General features: G+C 31.6%; 1 long non-coding RNA gene across 2 annotated transcripts in view; it reads left to right on the top strand.

Annotated features, from left to right (window-relative positions):
• LOC116421751 overlaps window positions 1-12,725 on the top strand; it is a 118,475-nt gene that overhangs the window by 67,233 nt on the left and 38,517 nt on the right. For both annotated transcript variants that reach the window (XR_004232259.1, XR_004232258.1), the window contains exon 2: window positions 6,215-6,299. This is a non-coding gene — a long non-coding RNA (uncharacterized LOC116421751). The remainder of the gene's footprint in view (window positions 1-6,214; window positions 6,300-12,725) is intronic.

The raw sequence follows: 12,725 nt of genomic DNA, 5'->3' as shown, positions 1-12,725 counted from the left end.
CATAAGATGCATATATCATAAGTTATTAAGCTGTTCTCCAGTTGCTGGGCATCCATTCAGTTTCCAGTTTCTAGCCACTACCAAAACACCTGCCACAAACATTTTTGCACACGTGAATCTTTTCTCTCCTTTAAGATTTCTTTGGGATATAAGTCCAGTAGAAACACTGCTGGGTCAAAGGGTATGCACAGTTTAATAACTTTTTGAGGATAGTTCCAAATTGCTCTCTAGAATGGTTGGATTTGTTCACAGTTCCTCCAACAATGTATCAGTGTCCCAGTTTTCCCACATCCCCTCCAACATTTGTCATTATCTTTTCTTGTCATCTTAGCTAATCTGAAAGATGTGTAGTGTTATCTCAGTTTGCATTTCTCTGATCAATAGTGATTTGGTGTACCTTTTCATATGACTAGAAATAGTTTCAGTGTCTTCATCTGAAAATCATCTGTTCATATCTTTTGACCATTTATCAATTGGAGAACAGCTTGATTTCTTATAAATTTAAGTCATTCTCTATATATTTTTGAAATGAGGCCTTTATCAGAATCTTTGAATGTAAAAATATTTTCCCAGTTTATTTACTTTTCTTCTAATTTTGTCTGCATTAGTTTTGTTTCTACAAAAACTTTTTAACTTAATATAATCAAAATTATATATTTTGTGATCAATAATGATGACTAGTTCTTCTTTGGTCACAAATTCCTTACTCTTCCACATATCTGAGAGGTAAGCTATCCTATGTTCTTTTAATTTATTTATAGTATCATTCTTTATGCCTAGATCATGAACCCATTTTGACCTTATCTTGGTATATGGTGTTAAGTGTGAGTCAATGCCTAATTTCTGCCATATTAGTTTCCAATTTTCCTAGCAGTTTTTGTCAAAAGGTGAATTCTTATCCCAAAATCTGGGGTCTTTGGGTTTGTCAAACACTAGAATTGCTATAGGTATTGACTATTTTGTCCTGTGAACCTAACCTATTCCACTAGTCTACTTCTTAGCTAGTACTAAATGGTTTTGATGACCACTGCTTTATAATATAATTTTAGATCTGGTACATCTAGGCCACCTTCATTTGATTTATTTTCATTAGTTCCCTTGAAATTCTTGACCTTTTGTTCTTCCAGATGAATGTAGTTTCTTTGAAAGTAATTTAATTTCTTTTTTTTTTCTCAGATTTTGTTTCTAAGTTCTATTTTTATATTTTATTATCTTGGGAATTTTATATTTTTATAGATTATCCCCCATTTCCTTTAGATCTCAGCTTTGTTAAAATATAATGTATATACCAAGTTTTGAATTTTCTTTCCTTTATTCATTTTTAAATGTTTGTTCTTTGATTTTCACCTCCTTTCTATTCTACTAGTTAAAAGTTTATAAATAATGTTCATCTTTTTAAAGAGCCAATTTTTTTTTTCCTGGAGAATTCTATGGTCTTTCCCTCCACCATATTCCTTATATTTCAATTTGAATTTTTGAGATTTCTTCATCTATGTTTATTTTGTGATTGTGTATTTCCTGATTTTCTAATCCTTTTATATGAAGTCAGTTCATCGACCCTTTCTTAATTTTGTTTTTATTTTGTTAGTATGTGATTTTTAAAGACACATTTTTTCCCTCTTAGAACTTCCTTTACTGCATTTCAAGAGTTTTGGTGTGCTATCATTATCTTTTATATGATAATTGTCTATTATTTATCCTTTAGCACACTCATTGAGAACACCATTACTAAATCTCTATTTAAGTTAATATCACTTGCTTATTTTACTATTCTTAGTAATTATTATTATTAAATTACTATTTTATTGTGCTATGATCCATAAATGAGTATTTGTGATTTTTAAAAAGATTTATTTATAACTTCTTTGTGCTTCAGGACACATTCTATTTTTGTAAAAGTACCATTTGGTGCTAAGAAATATGTATATTCTTCAAAGCTTTCATTCACAATATACTTTTTTTTCCAGTTCTATATTATCCAACAATTTGTTCAATCTTATATTTCATTTTAAAAATCTTTCTATTAAATATTCCCTGTTTTGAGAGTGGTACAAAAACACCTTTTACAAATACTATGTTAATAGCCATGTCTTTTTTTGCAAGTAAATTAACTTTTTCTTTATACATTTAAATAACATGCTAGTTGGTGTATATATGTTTAAGTAGTAATATTGATTCTTTGATTATATATCATTTAATTGTTTTGTAGTTTCCTTACCTTCATAATACTTCTTAGTGTCAAGGGTTTTTATTTTTGCTTTGTCTGAGATCATGATTGCAACTTAAACTTAAAAAAAAGCCACCTGATACATAGTCAATTTTCCTCCAGACTCTCATTTTCATTCTGTATGTATATCTATTTTTTAGGTATGCTGCTTTATACAGCAGATTGTTAGACTTTCCCCCTGCTTATACATTCTGTCACTCCTTCTTGTTTTATGTTTTAAATCGTTTAATTCATTCACATTAAAATTATGATCATTTGCCTGTGTTTGCCTCTATTTTTATTGATTTTTTAATCACTTTATTTCTAAATCCTTTGATTATGATTAACTTTATTTACACTATTTTGATATTAATTTATAACTATAGGAGTTCTTTTTACCTCCTCCTTTGCTCCCATATAGCTTTCCTATACTAAGTTCTTGGGTTTTACTTATAGTTTTATAATTATAAAATAGTTGTTTTTCTTTCTCTCTTTCTTGTGGCTCTGCTCTTATCTTGCTCAGTTAAATGAATCGCTAAAAATCTCTCCTACAAACTTCTTATTTATCCCTTTTGCTGTGACTTTCCTAGGACATTTTTCTTTGCTTTGTCTTTCTAATTATTTTTCTTTCATTCTAGTCTATTGTCAAATGCACTTTTAAAAAATTCATCTCTAACCATTACTTGATCTCTTTTTATTCTCTCTGTCTATCAAGAGAGTAGAGCTTCTGAAATATTATTTTGAAATGGCCTCTTCTAACCAATTTTAAAATTATTATTATTATTGTTAATTTTTGTCTAGTCCTTTCTTATTTTTGCTATATTTTACTTTTAAGGTATCCTCTTTCTCTATTGCTGCCTTTGGAGACAATACATTGTTGTTTTTTTCTTGCTTTGTCTCATTGAAATATCAGTTCATGAAGGAAGCAATGGAAAATGGATGCACTATTTTGTGATTGAAATCATTCTCTGTTCCAAGTTTTACCCTCATCACTACCATGATTAGATTCCATTTCTAAGGTTATCCTTAAATGAGCAGTGCAAAAAAAGAAGACAATAGAATGGGAAAGAGATTTTTTTCAAGGAAATTATAAACATCAAAGAAATGTTCATTGTAAAAATGGGCATGATAAAAGACAAAAAATGATAGGGACTAAACAAAAATAGAAGAGATTAAGAAGAGGTTGCAAAATTATACATCTTAACATCATTAATAAGTGTGATTTCTAATTTAGAGCCAGTCCTCCCAAAGAATGAAGTCAAGTGGGCCTTAGGAAGCATTGCTAACAATAAGACTCATGGAGGTTTTGGAATCCCAGCTGAGCTATTTAAAAATCCTAAAAGGGGATTCTGTTAAAAATGTTGTAGTCAACTACTAGATTGGGGGAGGAGGAAATCAGTCTATATCCCTATCCTAAAGAAAGGCAATACCAAAATATATTTGAATTAATATACAATCACATTAATTTCACACTCCAGCAAGGTTATGCTTAAGACTCTCCTTAAATTCTTCCCAATAAGTGACCTGAGACTTAGCAGAAGAGTAGGCTAGTTTTAAAAGAATCAAAAGAATTAGAGACCAAATTGCCAACATTTGTTGGATTATGGAGAAAGTAAGGGAGTTCCAGATAAACATCTCATACTGTTTTGTTGCCTACACTGAAACTTTTGACTATATGGATAATAAGAAAATGTGCTAAGTCTTCAAAAAATGGGAGTACCAGATCATCTTACCTATCTCTTGATGAACTGGTATGAAGGTCAAGAAAAAATAGAACTACACACTGATTGGCTTAAAATTAGAAAAGGAGTAAAATAAAGTGGTGCATTGTCACCTAGTTTATTTAACTTATATGCAAAGTACATCAAACAAAATGCCAGATTGAACAAATCAAAAACAAAAATTATGCTTGCCAGGAGAACAATAATCTCAGATATCCAGATAATACCACTCTAATGGTAGAACATGAAGAATTAAGAAGCCTTTTCATGAGGGTAAAAGAAGAGAGTATAGAAGTTAGCTTGAAGCTAAAAACCAAAACAAAAAAGCCCTAGAATTATGTAATTAGTCCCATTGCTTTCTGTCAAATAAAGGAAGAAGAAATGGAAAAAATGTCAGATTTTATATTCATGGGCTCAAAGATCACTGCACATGGTGATTACAGTCATGACATTAAAAGATATTTGCTCCTTGGAAATATTGCAAATTTGGGGACTGTACTAAAAAGCAGCTGTCAACAAGGTCCATAGAGTCAAATCTATTGTTTTTCAAATATTAATGCATGATTATAAGAGTTGGGCTATAAGGAAAACTGAGTACTACAGAATTGACACTTTCAGATTTTAGTACTAAAAAAGACTTTTGAGAGTGTCTTAATCAGGAAAAAAGATGAACTTAGTAAATATTCATTGACTACTCATTGGAAGGTCAAGCTCAAATGATGGAATACATAATAAGAAAACAGCACTCATTGGAAAAGACCCTGATGTTGGGAAAAATTGAAGACAAAATGAAAAGGGGATGATAGAGGATGAGATGGATAGATAGTGCCATGGAAGCAATGAACATGAACCTAGGCTGTCTTTGGGAGACAGGTGACAGAATGGCTTAATCTACCTACTGTGGTTCAGGGGGTCACAAAGAGTCAGATACAACTGCATAACAACAAGTAATATTACCTTTGACTCTAAATACTCTTTATCATCAAAGATGTTGGGTGTCCCTGAAAGCTTAATTATCACATCATTTAAGGTGGGATTTTGTCCAAAAAAGTACAACCTCAGAGATGGTAGTATCTGAATGTATCATTTCTACCAGATGAAATGAATAATAAGTTTTCTGTCTCTTACTGCAAAACATACATTCTCTTCTATGGTAACATTTTTATAAGAGTACTCCTTCCTTTTCTTGATTAGAAGGATACACTTCACACACACACACACACACACACACATCACGCACATACACACACACACATCACACACATACACACACACACACACACACACACACACACCCCTTTCAATTGCTCATTCACATTCCCTATCTTCCCTTGCTTTTATTTTATTGTCCCACAATTCTATTTCATATTGATACTAAAAAGGAATTAGTATCCCTTCAATATTCACCTATGGATTTGTTATAAATGTATCATCCACTACTCCCTGTCACCTTCTCCTCTTTTTATTCAGCCCAATCCCCATTCTATTAACTCCTTAGACAAAAATACCCCATAGATTTACTTAATGAGTCAGGGGCTTTCATCCATGGTATATTAAATCAACTCTTTCATTTTTTTGTCCTGACTCATTTAATAGCTTTTAAATATTTAGTCTCAGTCTTTTTTTCTCTTGATTAATTCTTCTTTGTCCTTCCCTCTCCCCTAATATAAATCTCTTTTTTCAAACAGTAATTTATAACTATGAAAAAATTGTTTTTTATCATTCTTTAATAATGAACAGATTTTCATTTCTTATATTTCTCTTATTTAGGAGTATTTACAAATTAAGCATTTTGCTCACCTCTTTTTTTTTAATCACTGTGGGAATGTTGAAAATACATCTCTTTTGTTAAAAAACACATTTTCTTGGCTTTGAAGGATATGTTTTCTTTGATTACAGATTAAAAGTCTTTTGTTTATGGACTATACTATTCCATTCTCTTCTTTGATTTCTCATGAATATAGAATAATCTTATATTATTCAAATTGTCCTTCTTTCATATTTCAATAGCTTTCTTTTGGGTATTTGGTCATTGAAATCCCCAAATTACCTACTACATGCCTTGGTGTTAGAAACATTTTTTTTCCTCCAGTGGTGTTTTGTTAATTTTCTTGAGATCAGTGCTCTGTTATCTTAATTCAAAAATTCTTGTCAATTATCTTTTTAGTTATTATGCTCCTCTAACCTCTAACTTTGAGGACCAAAGTAGAATAGCAGTACTGCTTAAGTTTTCTGTTCATTATCCTCCTATTAGCTATTGTTCAGCTATACTTTTTTCCTTTTTCAGGGCTGATACCTCTTGTGGGGATTAGAGACTTCATTCCAAGACTGCTATGAGATATCCCTACATTTGGGCACTGAATGACAAGCCTGTGAGTTTTCTTGTATTCACTGTGTTTTATGAATTGAGTGAGTTGAGGTTTTGGTATGTTGAAGCAGAGGCCTAAGTAAAGTTCTTTAATGTTAATTTATTAAGATTTTTATTTTGTTTTGTTTTAATCTTGGGTAGATATTCTCTTTCTTTACCTTGTGGATTCAACTATGATGACTTTGTATCTGATACATAATTCTGCTTTGGGGATTTTTGGTTTATTGTGATTGGAATAAAGAATTTTTAAAAAGTCATCCTCCTGGATCTTAGAGCATGTGAAGTAGCAGCAAACTATCCCAGTTTATGCTAGATTGTGTGATCCTGTGTGTAACAGCTGCTTAATACATATTGATTGATACTAAAAGCAAAATCTGAAGGGGATTTGCATGAACTAGTTCATTGTAAAATAAGCAGAATCAAGAAAATAATATATATTTTTAAAATAATCACAAAATTTTTTTAATGCTGCAAAATTAAAGAACAAGCTTGACTGAAAAGAAGAGATAGTAGAAGGAATCTTTTTCCAGTCTTTTGGAGAGTTGGATCTACAGATGTGCACATTACACATAATGTCAGATTTTTAAAAAATATATTGATTACTTTTGAAATTATTTTTATTTTTTTCTTAAAATTGTCTTTTTTGATCAGGCATGGTTCTCTGGGAGATGAAAGAATACAGAGGGAAATCTAAGTGACATAAAGACAAAAAGACCAATAAAAATCTATTTTTAAAAAGAAAATAAATGCTATAAGAATTTTGAGACAAAGGAGATAGATATAAATTGAATGATCTAGAGTCATTAGGGAAGGCCACTTGGTGGAGGTTGTCTACTCATTTAGCATGGAATCTATTTTAACATAATTGCCACCTTTTGAAAGCATCACACAGCTATATCCAGTCATTTAGATTGTTGGTCTAACTCATCTTTTCCTTTCCACAAGACATATATAACATATACACAGAATGCATGCATACATGAATGCATGTATACTTACATAAATACATGGCACATATGCACATTTATATGCATACACATAGCAATGTAGTGGAAGGAATACTGACCTTGAAGTCAAGAAGAACTGAGTTTAAATCCTATTACTGACACTTAATGCTTGTGTGACCTTGAGAAAGACCTTTAATGTCCCTAAGCCTTAATTTCTTCATCTGTAAAATGAAGAGATTGGACTAGATGATTTTCAATTCTAGATCTGTAATTACATTTGATTCTCTTTTTCATCATTATCTCCCAAACAGATTTGGGAAACTGCTATGAAAACATCTATTTACTGTCAATAAGTCTCACTTTAAGCAAATCTGATTTATAGAAAGTCAGGTTTGCCAGGAAGATACATTAGGGGATATTTATTTACTTTATAAAAACAAATCACCAAAAGTTCACCAATTCTCTTTAAAATGTGACTTCTAAAAATATGTGACTTACATATTCAGGAATACCTTTTTAGTGCACTAAAAAATGTATGTGTATGTCTGTTTGTCTGCCTATCTGTGTCTTGTATCTATTTAGATATACCAGAGTCAGCAATTCTGCCAAGATCATGTTTGAGTTACTTCTGGTCACTAAAATAGTTTCTTGGAAATTAAGCCAAGGGCAGAGAGTTTCATTCTCTGTAGTTGCTGGGAGGGAGCATGAGCTGGAGAGTCAAATGCCCTAGACTTCACTCCTATCTTTTATTATGACTTACTATTGCCTCTCTGCTTCTGCAGTTTCTGGCCTTGCCAATGTACACAAACTTATTATGAACAAATAAGAATTTTTTTAAAAATAGAACATCAGAGATGGAAGGCATATTAGAATCCAATCCTTTTGATTTATAGATAAAAGAAACTGAGGAGTAAAAAAGTGACATCCCACAATTAGTGACAGAGTCTATACTAAAACTACTGATTCCCATGTCAAAATTCTTTTCATTGAATGATACTGACTCTACAAATCCCAAAGAGTCTCTCTCTTCTATCTCCCTTTGTCCTCTTCCTGTGTACTTAAATTAAAACAGCATTCCTTATAACTCATTAGACAGAATCAATTCCTCACAATAGGAGGGCGGCCAGGTGGCTCTTTATAAATCTGAGGTTATATTATAGTCCTTAACACATATCCATTGCTCATGGATATATTCTGACATTTCAAAGCACAAGTTCCATGGAGTTTTCCCAATTCTTTGGGAAAGGGGTTTTCCTAATCAAGTACTAAAGTCCAAACCTCATCTTTTAGTTTAAATTTTTTAAAAATTTCATTGGTAAAGATATCTCTGTAAGGATGTAACTCATTAATATGATTCTTTTCCTGTAATTTAAATTATATTAAGACATATTTATGATTTCCCTATAATTTAAGTAACATTTATAAATTTTATCATAATTCCCTCAATTCCTTTCTTATAATTTAAAAGTCTTAGTGAGTTTTCTTGAGCTCTGAGAGGTTGACATGGGTCATACACCTAGTAATTGTCAGAGATAGATTTGACATCAGATATCCCTGAATCCAAAGTTAGTTCCCTCTTAATACTTGAATTTTTTCTTCAAATACTCTGTTTCAAGTTCTCTGCCACTTCTCTTTGGGCCTTCTTTTGTTTTGCTTTTTGTCCTGCAATGAGATGGAACTGGCTGATAATATAGTTTCACCTTTAAACTTAGCTTAAAACTTCACCAAGACTTTTGGACACCATAAATTCTATCATCTTTGATTTTTGGCAACCTTATATTACATACCAACTAATACCTGCCAGAATTCCACTTCCTACATTATTACCTCTCAAAGAAGAAGTGAGGGTAATATAAAAATAAAAGGGGATTTAGATTTTGTTGGTGGTGGTGTTGTTAAAACACAGAAATACATCCAGAGCCAGAAGGGACCTCAGTGGTCACGGAGTCCACTGCCCTTATGTTAGAGATAAGAAAACCAAACCATAGAAAAGTTAAGTGACGTGTCTAACATCTTAATAAGAGAGTTAATATTTGAGCTTGGAATGCAGATAGAGATCTAGGTCAAGTCCTATTACCATAAATCCCATAACAGGAAACTCCTTATAATGAAGAGATTTCTAAGCTACGTTAGATGGCTCATTTATTTCAAGCCATATAACCCCAGGATAATACAATGAGTAGGAAACTCCTTGGGTAAAAGATTATTTTTTTATCTTTCTATCTCACACAGTGCCTGCGCTGAGGTTTTGTATATAATGGGTAAACTAGTGAGTCAGTTAACAAGCTTTTATTAAATGCTAACTCCATGCCAATCACTGTGCTAATAAATATTTGTTGGTTCAATAATTGACATTTCTTTAGAGTTCACTATAATTCTCTAAGTTGGAAATTGCCATTTTTCTCCAAGGCTTTCCAAAGCTATTTTTGAGAAGATACCTGGATTGTTTAAATATTATTTGTTTAGTTATTTAGTAATTTTGTTTAATTGTTTGGTGCTTAATCATTTTCAATTGTATCTCAGCCTTTGTAACCCTGTTTTGAGTTTTCTTGTTCTATTGAATATTAACATTCTGTTAAGTATTTGTTATTGATGTGTGTATTCTATATTTTTTATTAGATTCTCCCTTCCAGCAGGGTAGGGGTTTTTCTTATTTATTTTTGTCCCTTCTCTACTGTGGAACACAGTACTCAGAAATTAATAAGTGCTTAATAAATGTTCACTGAATTGGGTTGAGTTGCATTGTTGAATTTAGTTAACACATGGAGTGGAAAGATTATTGATTCTAAAATCACAGGACCTGAATTTGAATCCTGGCTTTAGGACTTACTACCTAAGTGTAGTGTGTATGTATGACCACAGACAATCAACTTAATTTTTTACATGGACCCACAGAAAATCATCTAGATGGAACTTATTGTTTTTAAGAAAAGGAAACTTCAATCCAGAGAATCTAGGTTGTGCGATGGATAGAATGTGAGTATGGAATTAGAAAAATCTGTATTTAAATCTGGCTTCAGACACTTGCCAAGTGTATGACCCTGAACAAATTACTTAACTTCTGTCTGACTCAATTTCCTCAACTTTAAAATGGGGACAAAAATGACACCTACTTTCCAGAACTCTTGTGAGGGTAAGATGAAATAATGACTAAAAATTTGTAAATCTTAAAAACACTTTATAAACAAAAGTTATTATTTGGTAGTCAAGCCAAATAATTTCCCTCCCTTGTGAGGAGACAAACTGGTACCCCATATCTGGTACTTTTTACCTGAATAACTTTTGGCAAAACACTACTATTTATTATATCTTAGTTTCTTTTCCAAGAAAATAAGTAGGTTTAACTTGATAATCTCTTAGATTCTGTCTAAGGCCCTTTGATCTTCCAAATGAATTTTATCAGGTTTGTCTAGTCATATAAATTGTCCTCTTTCTAATGTCCAGATCTAAATATGACAATGATGAAGGCAATGACAATGACAACAATCTGACTAGTCTTCATGCTTGGAACTCTCTGATTCCTCTTGGCTTCCTTCAAATCTCAACTAAAGCTCCATCATCTTCATGCAATAAGCCTTTCTCAGTCTTCCTTAATCTTCATGCTTTTCCTCTGAGATAATCCTCAATTTATCCTGTATGTTATTGCTTATTATGTTGCTTTTCCCATTAAACTTTGAACTCTTTGAGAGCAGGAATTATTTTTGTTTTTATTCTTGTCTTTCTTTGTATCCCTAGGGCTTATTCTGCAATACAGTATGTCATCAATAATTGCTGATTGTTGACTGAATGACAGGGGGGCTCTGAAATGAAATAAGCATACTAGATATAAATTTAGATTTATGCAAAAAAGACTATTCTCAATACTCTTGGCCATCCGTGCTTCAAATGGTCATTATTTGACAGAAGGAAGAAGATAAACAAAGGTTAATATGTAACAGAATATGGATAGCTCCACTATTGGTTGTAGTAAAAATGCATTATAAATTTAGTGCCTATCTATGAAGGGATGATTAAAAAACCTGTTACATTATTGCAAAGTAAGAAAATATGAATTTGAGAAATAATAAAATGTGTGTGAACCAACATAGACTAGGCAGAAAGAAAAAAAAAATATATATATATATATATTGTGATTGCCACGATATAAATGAAAGCACACTAAAAGGAATATAAACTCTGAATAACTATGAATTTGGTAGTGGTCCTAGAAAACAGATAAGGAAAAATTCTTTCTCATGGCAGGAAGTGGGGGACTAGTAGGGCAGAATGCTGCATACATTATCAAATGTTATCACTGTACCACCTGTTTATGATTGTTTTCTCTTGTTATAAAGAAAAGTTCAGTATGTAGGGGTTTTTTGGTCTTTTGGTTACTCTGCTTCCTCTTTCTTTTACCTTCAAAAATGACTGTGATAATGACTAGTATCTTGAGTTAGAGCATAGGAGGGGTTAAAGTGTGGGAAGATATATAGAGAGTAATGTCATGATTATCCACATTGCGTTAGTATATGATATAGAATATTGACCCAGACTTTATTTCTCTCAAATTGCTTTCCAGTTTTTTCAATAGTTCTTCTAAAAAAGTGTTTAATATTTTCATTAATTGGTTTACAAAACATCGGGCTATTATTTTTAATTACTTTTTTTCTTTACTTACCTAATTTTATTGATTTCTTCCTCTCTTCTGCTCCTCTCTTTCTTTGTCTTTTTATCTCCATCTCTATCTCTTCCCCTTTTCTCTTTTCTCTCACTCACTCTTTTTTTGAGCAGTGAGGCATAGATTTAATGACTATTGATAATTAATAAAATTGTTTCTTTAAAAACACAGAAGAGAACAGAAGAAAACCAGAACAAAGCACAAGGCACAATACAACAGCTTTGGAAATAGCATACCGATACAACAAAACACATAGTTAAAGCAGGAATTTACTGTGTTTGATAACATTTGTTATGTCTTTTCCTTTCCTCTCTTCTCCCTTTCTTTCCTCTCCTCTCATCACCTTTACTTTTTTGGGGGAGGGGGAAGATGGTAGGTAGAGAATAATGTATGTTAACTGAAAAAAATATTAAATTTAAATTGAAAGTAATATGTAGAATTTATTCTATCAAAAGAAAAAAAAGAATTTTTCCTTTAATACAGCCTCACAATTTCTCATAGCTTTCTTTTTTAACCTGTCTTACTGTGTACATAGAGGTACATGAGTACTTGTTAATTTTAGTGGATATTTGTTAAATTCAGAATTTTAAAAATTGAAAATACAGCATAGTTTGATGACAAGTAATGTTATGTCAACTTCTTTCATACTTTCTCATTATTCATCTTGAGTTTTTTAAGGCCCTTTGATCCTCCAAATGAATTTTATCAGATTTGTCTAGTCACATAAATTGTCCTCTTTATAATTTTGATTGGCACGTCACTAAATATGTACATTTCTTTAGGTAGCATCATCATTTAAATTATATTGGAATGATCAAACAATATG

This window comes from Sarcophilus harrisii, chromosome 2 (assembly GCF_902635505.1).
Source record: "Sarcophilus harrisii chromosome 2, mSarHar1.11, whole genome shotgun sequence".
Lineage (NCBI taxonomy): Eukaryota > Metazoa > Chordata > Mammalia > Dasyuromorphia > Dasyuridae > Sarcophilus > Sarcophilus harrisii.
This window is presented reverse-complemented; position numbering and strand designations above follow the sequence as displayed.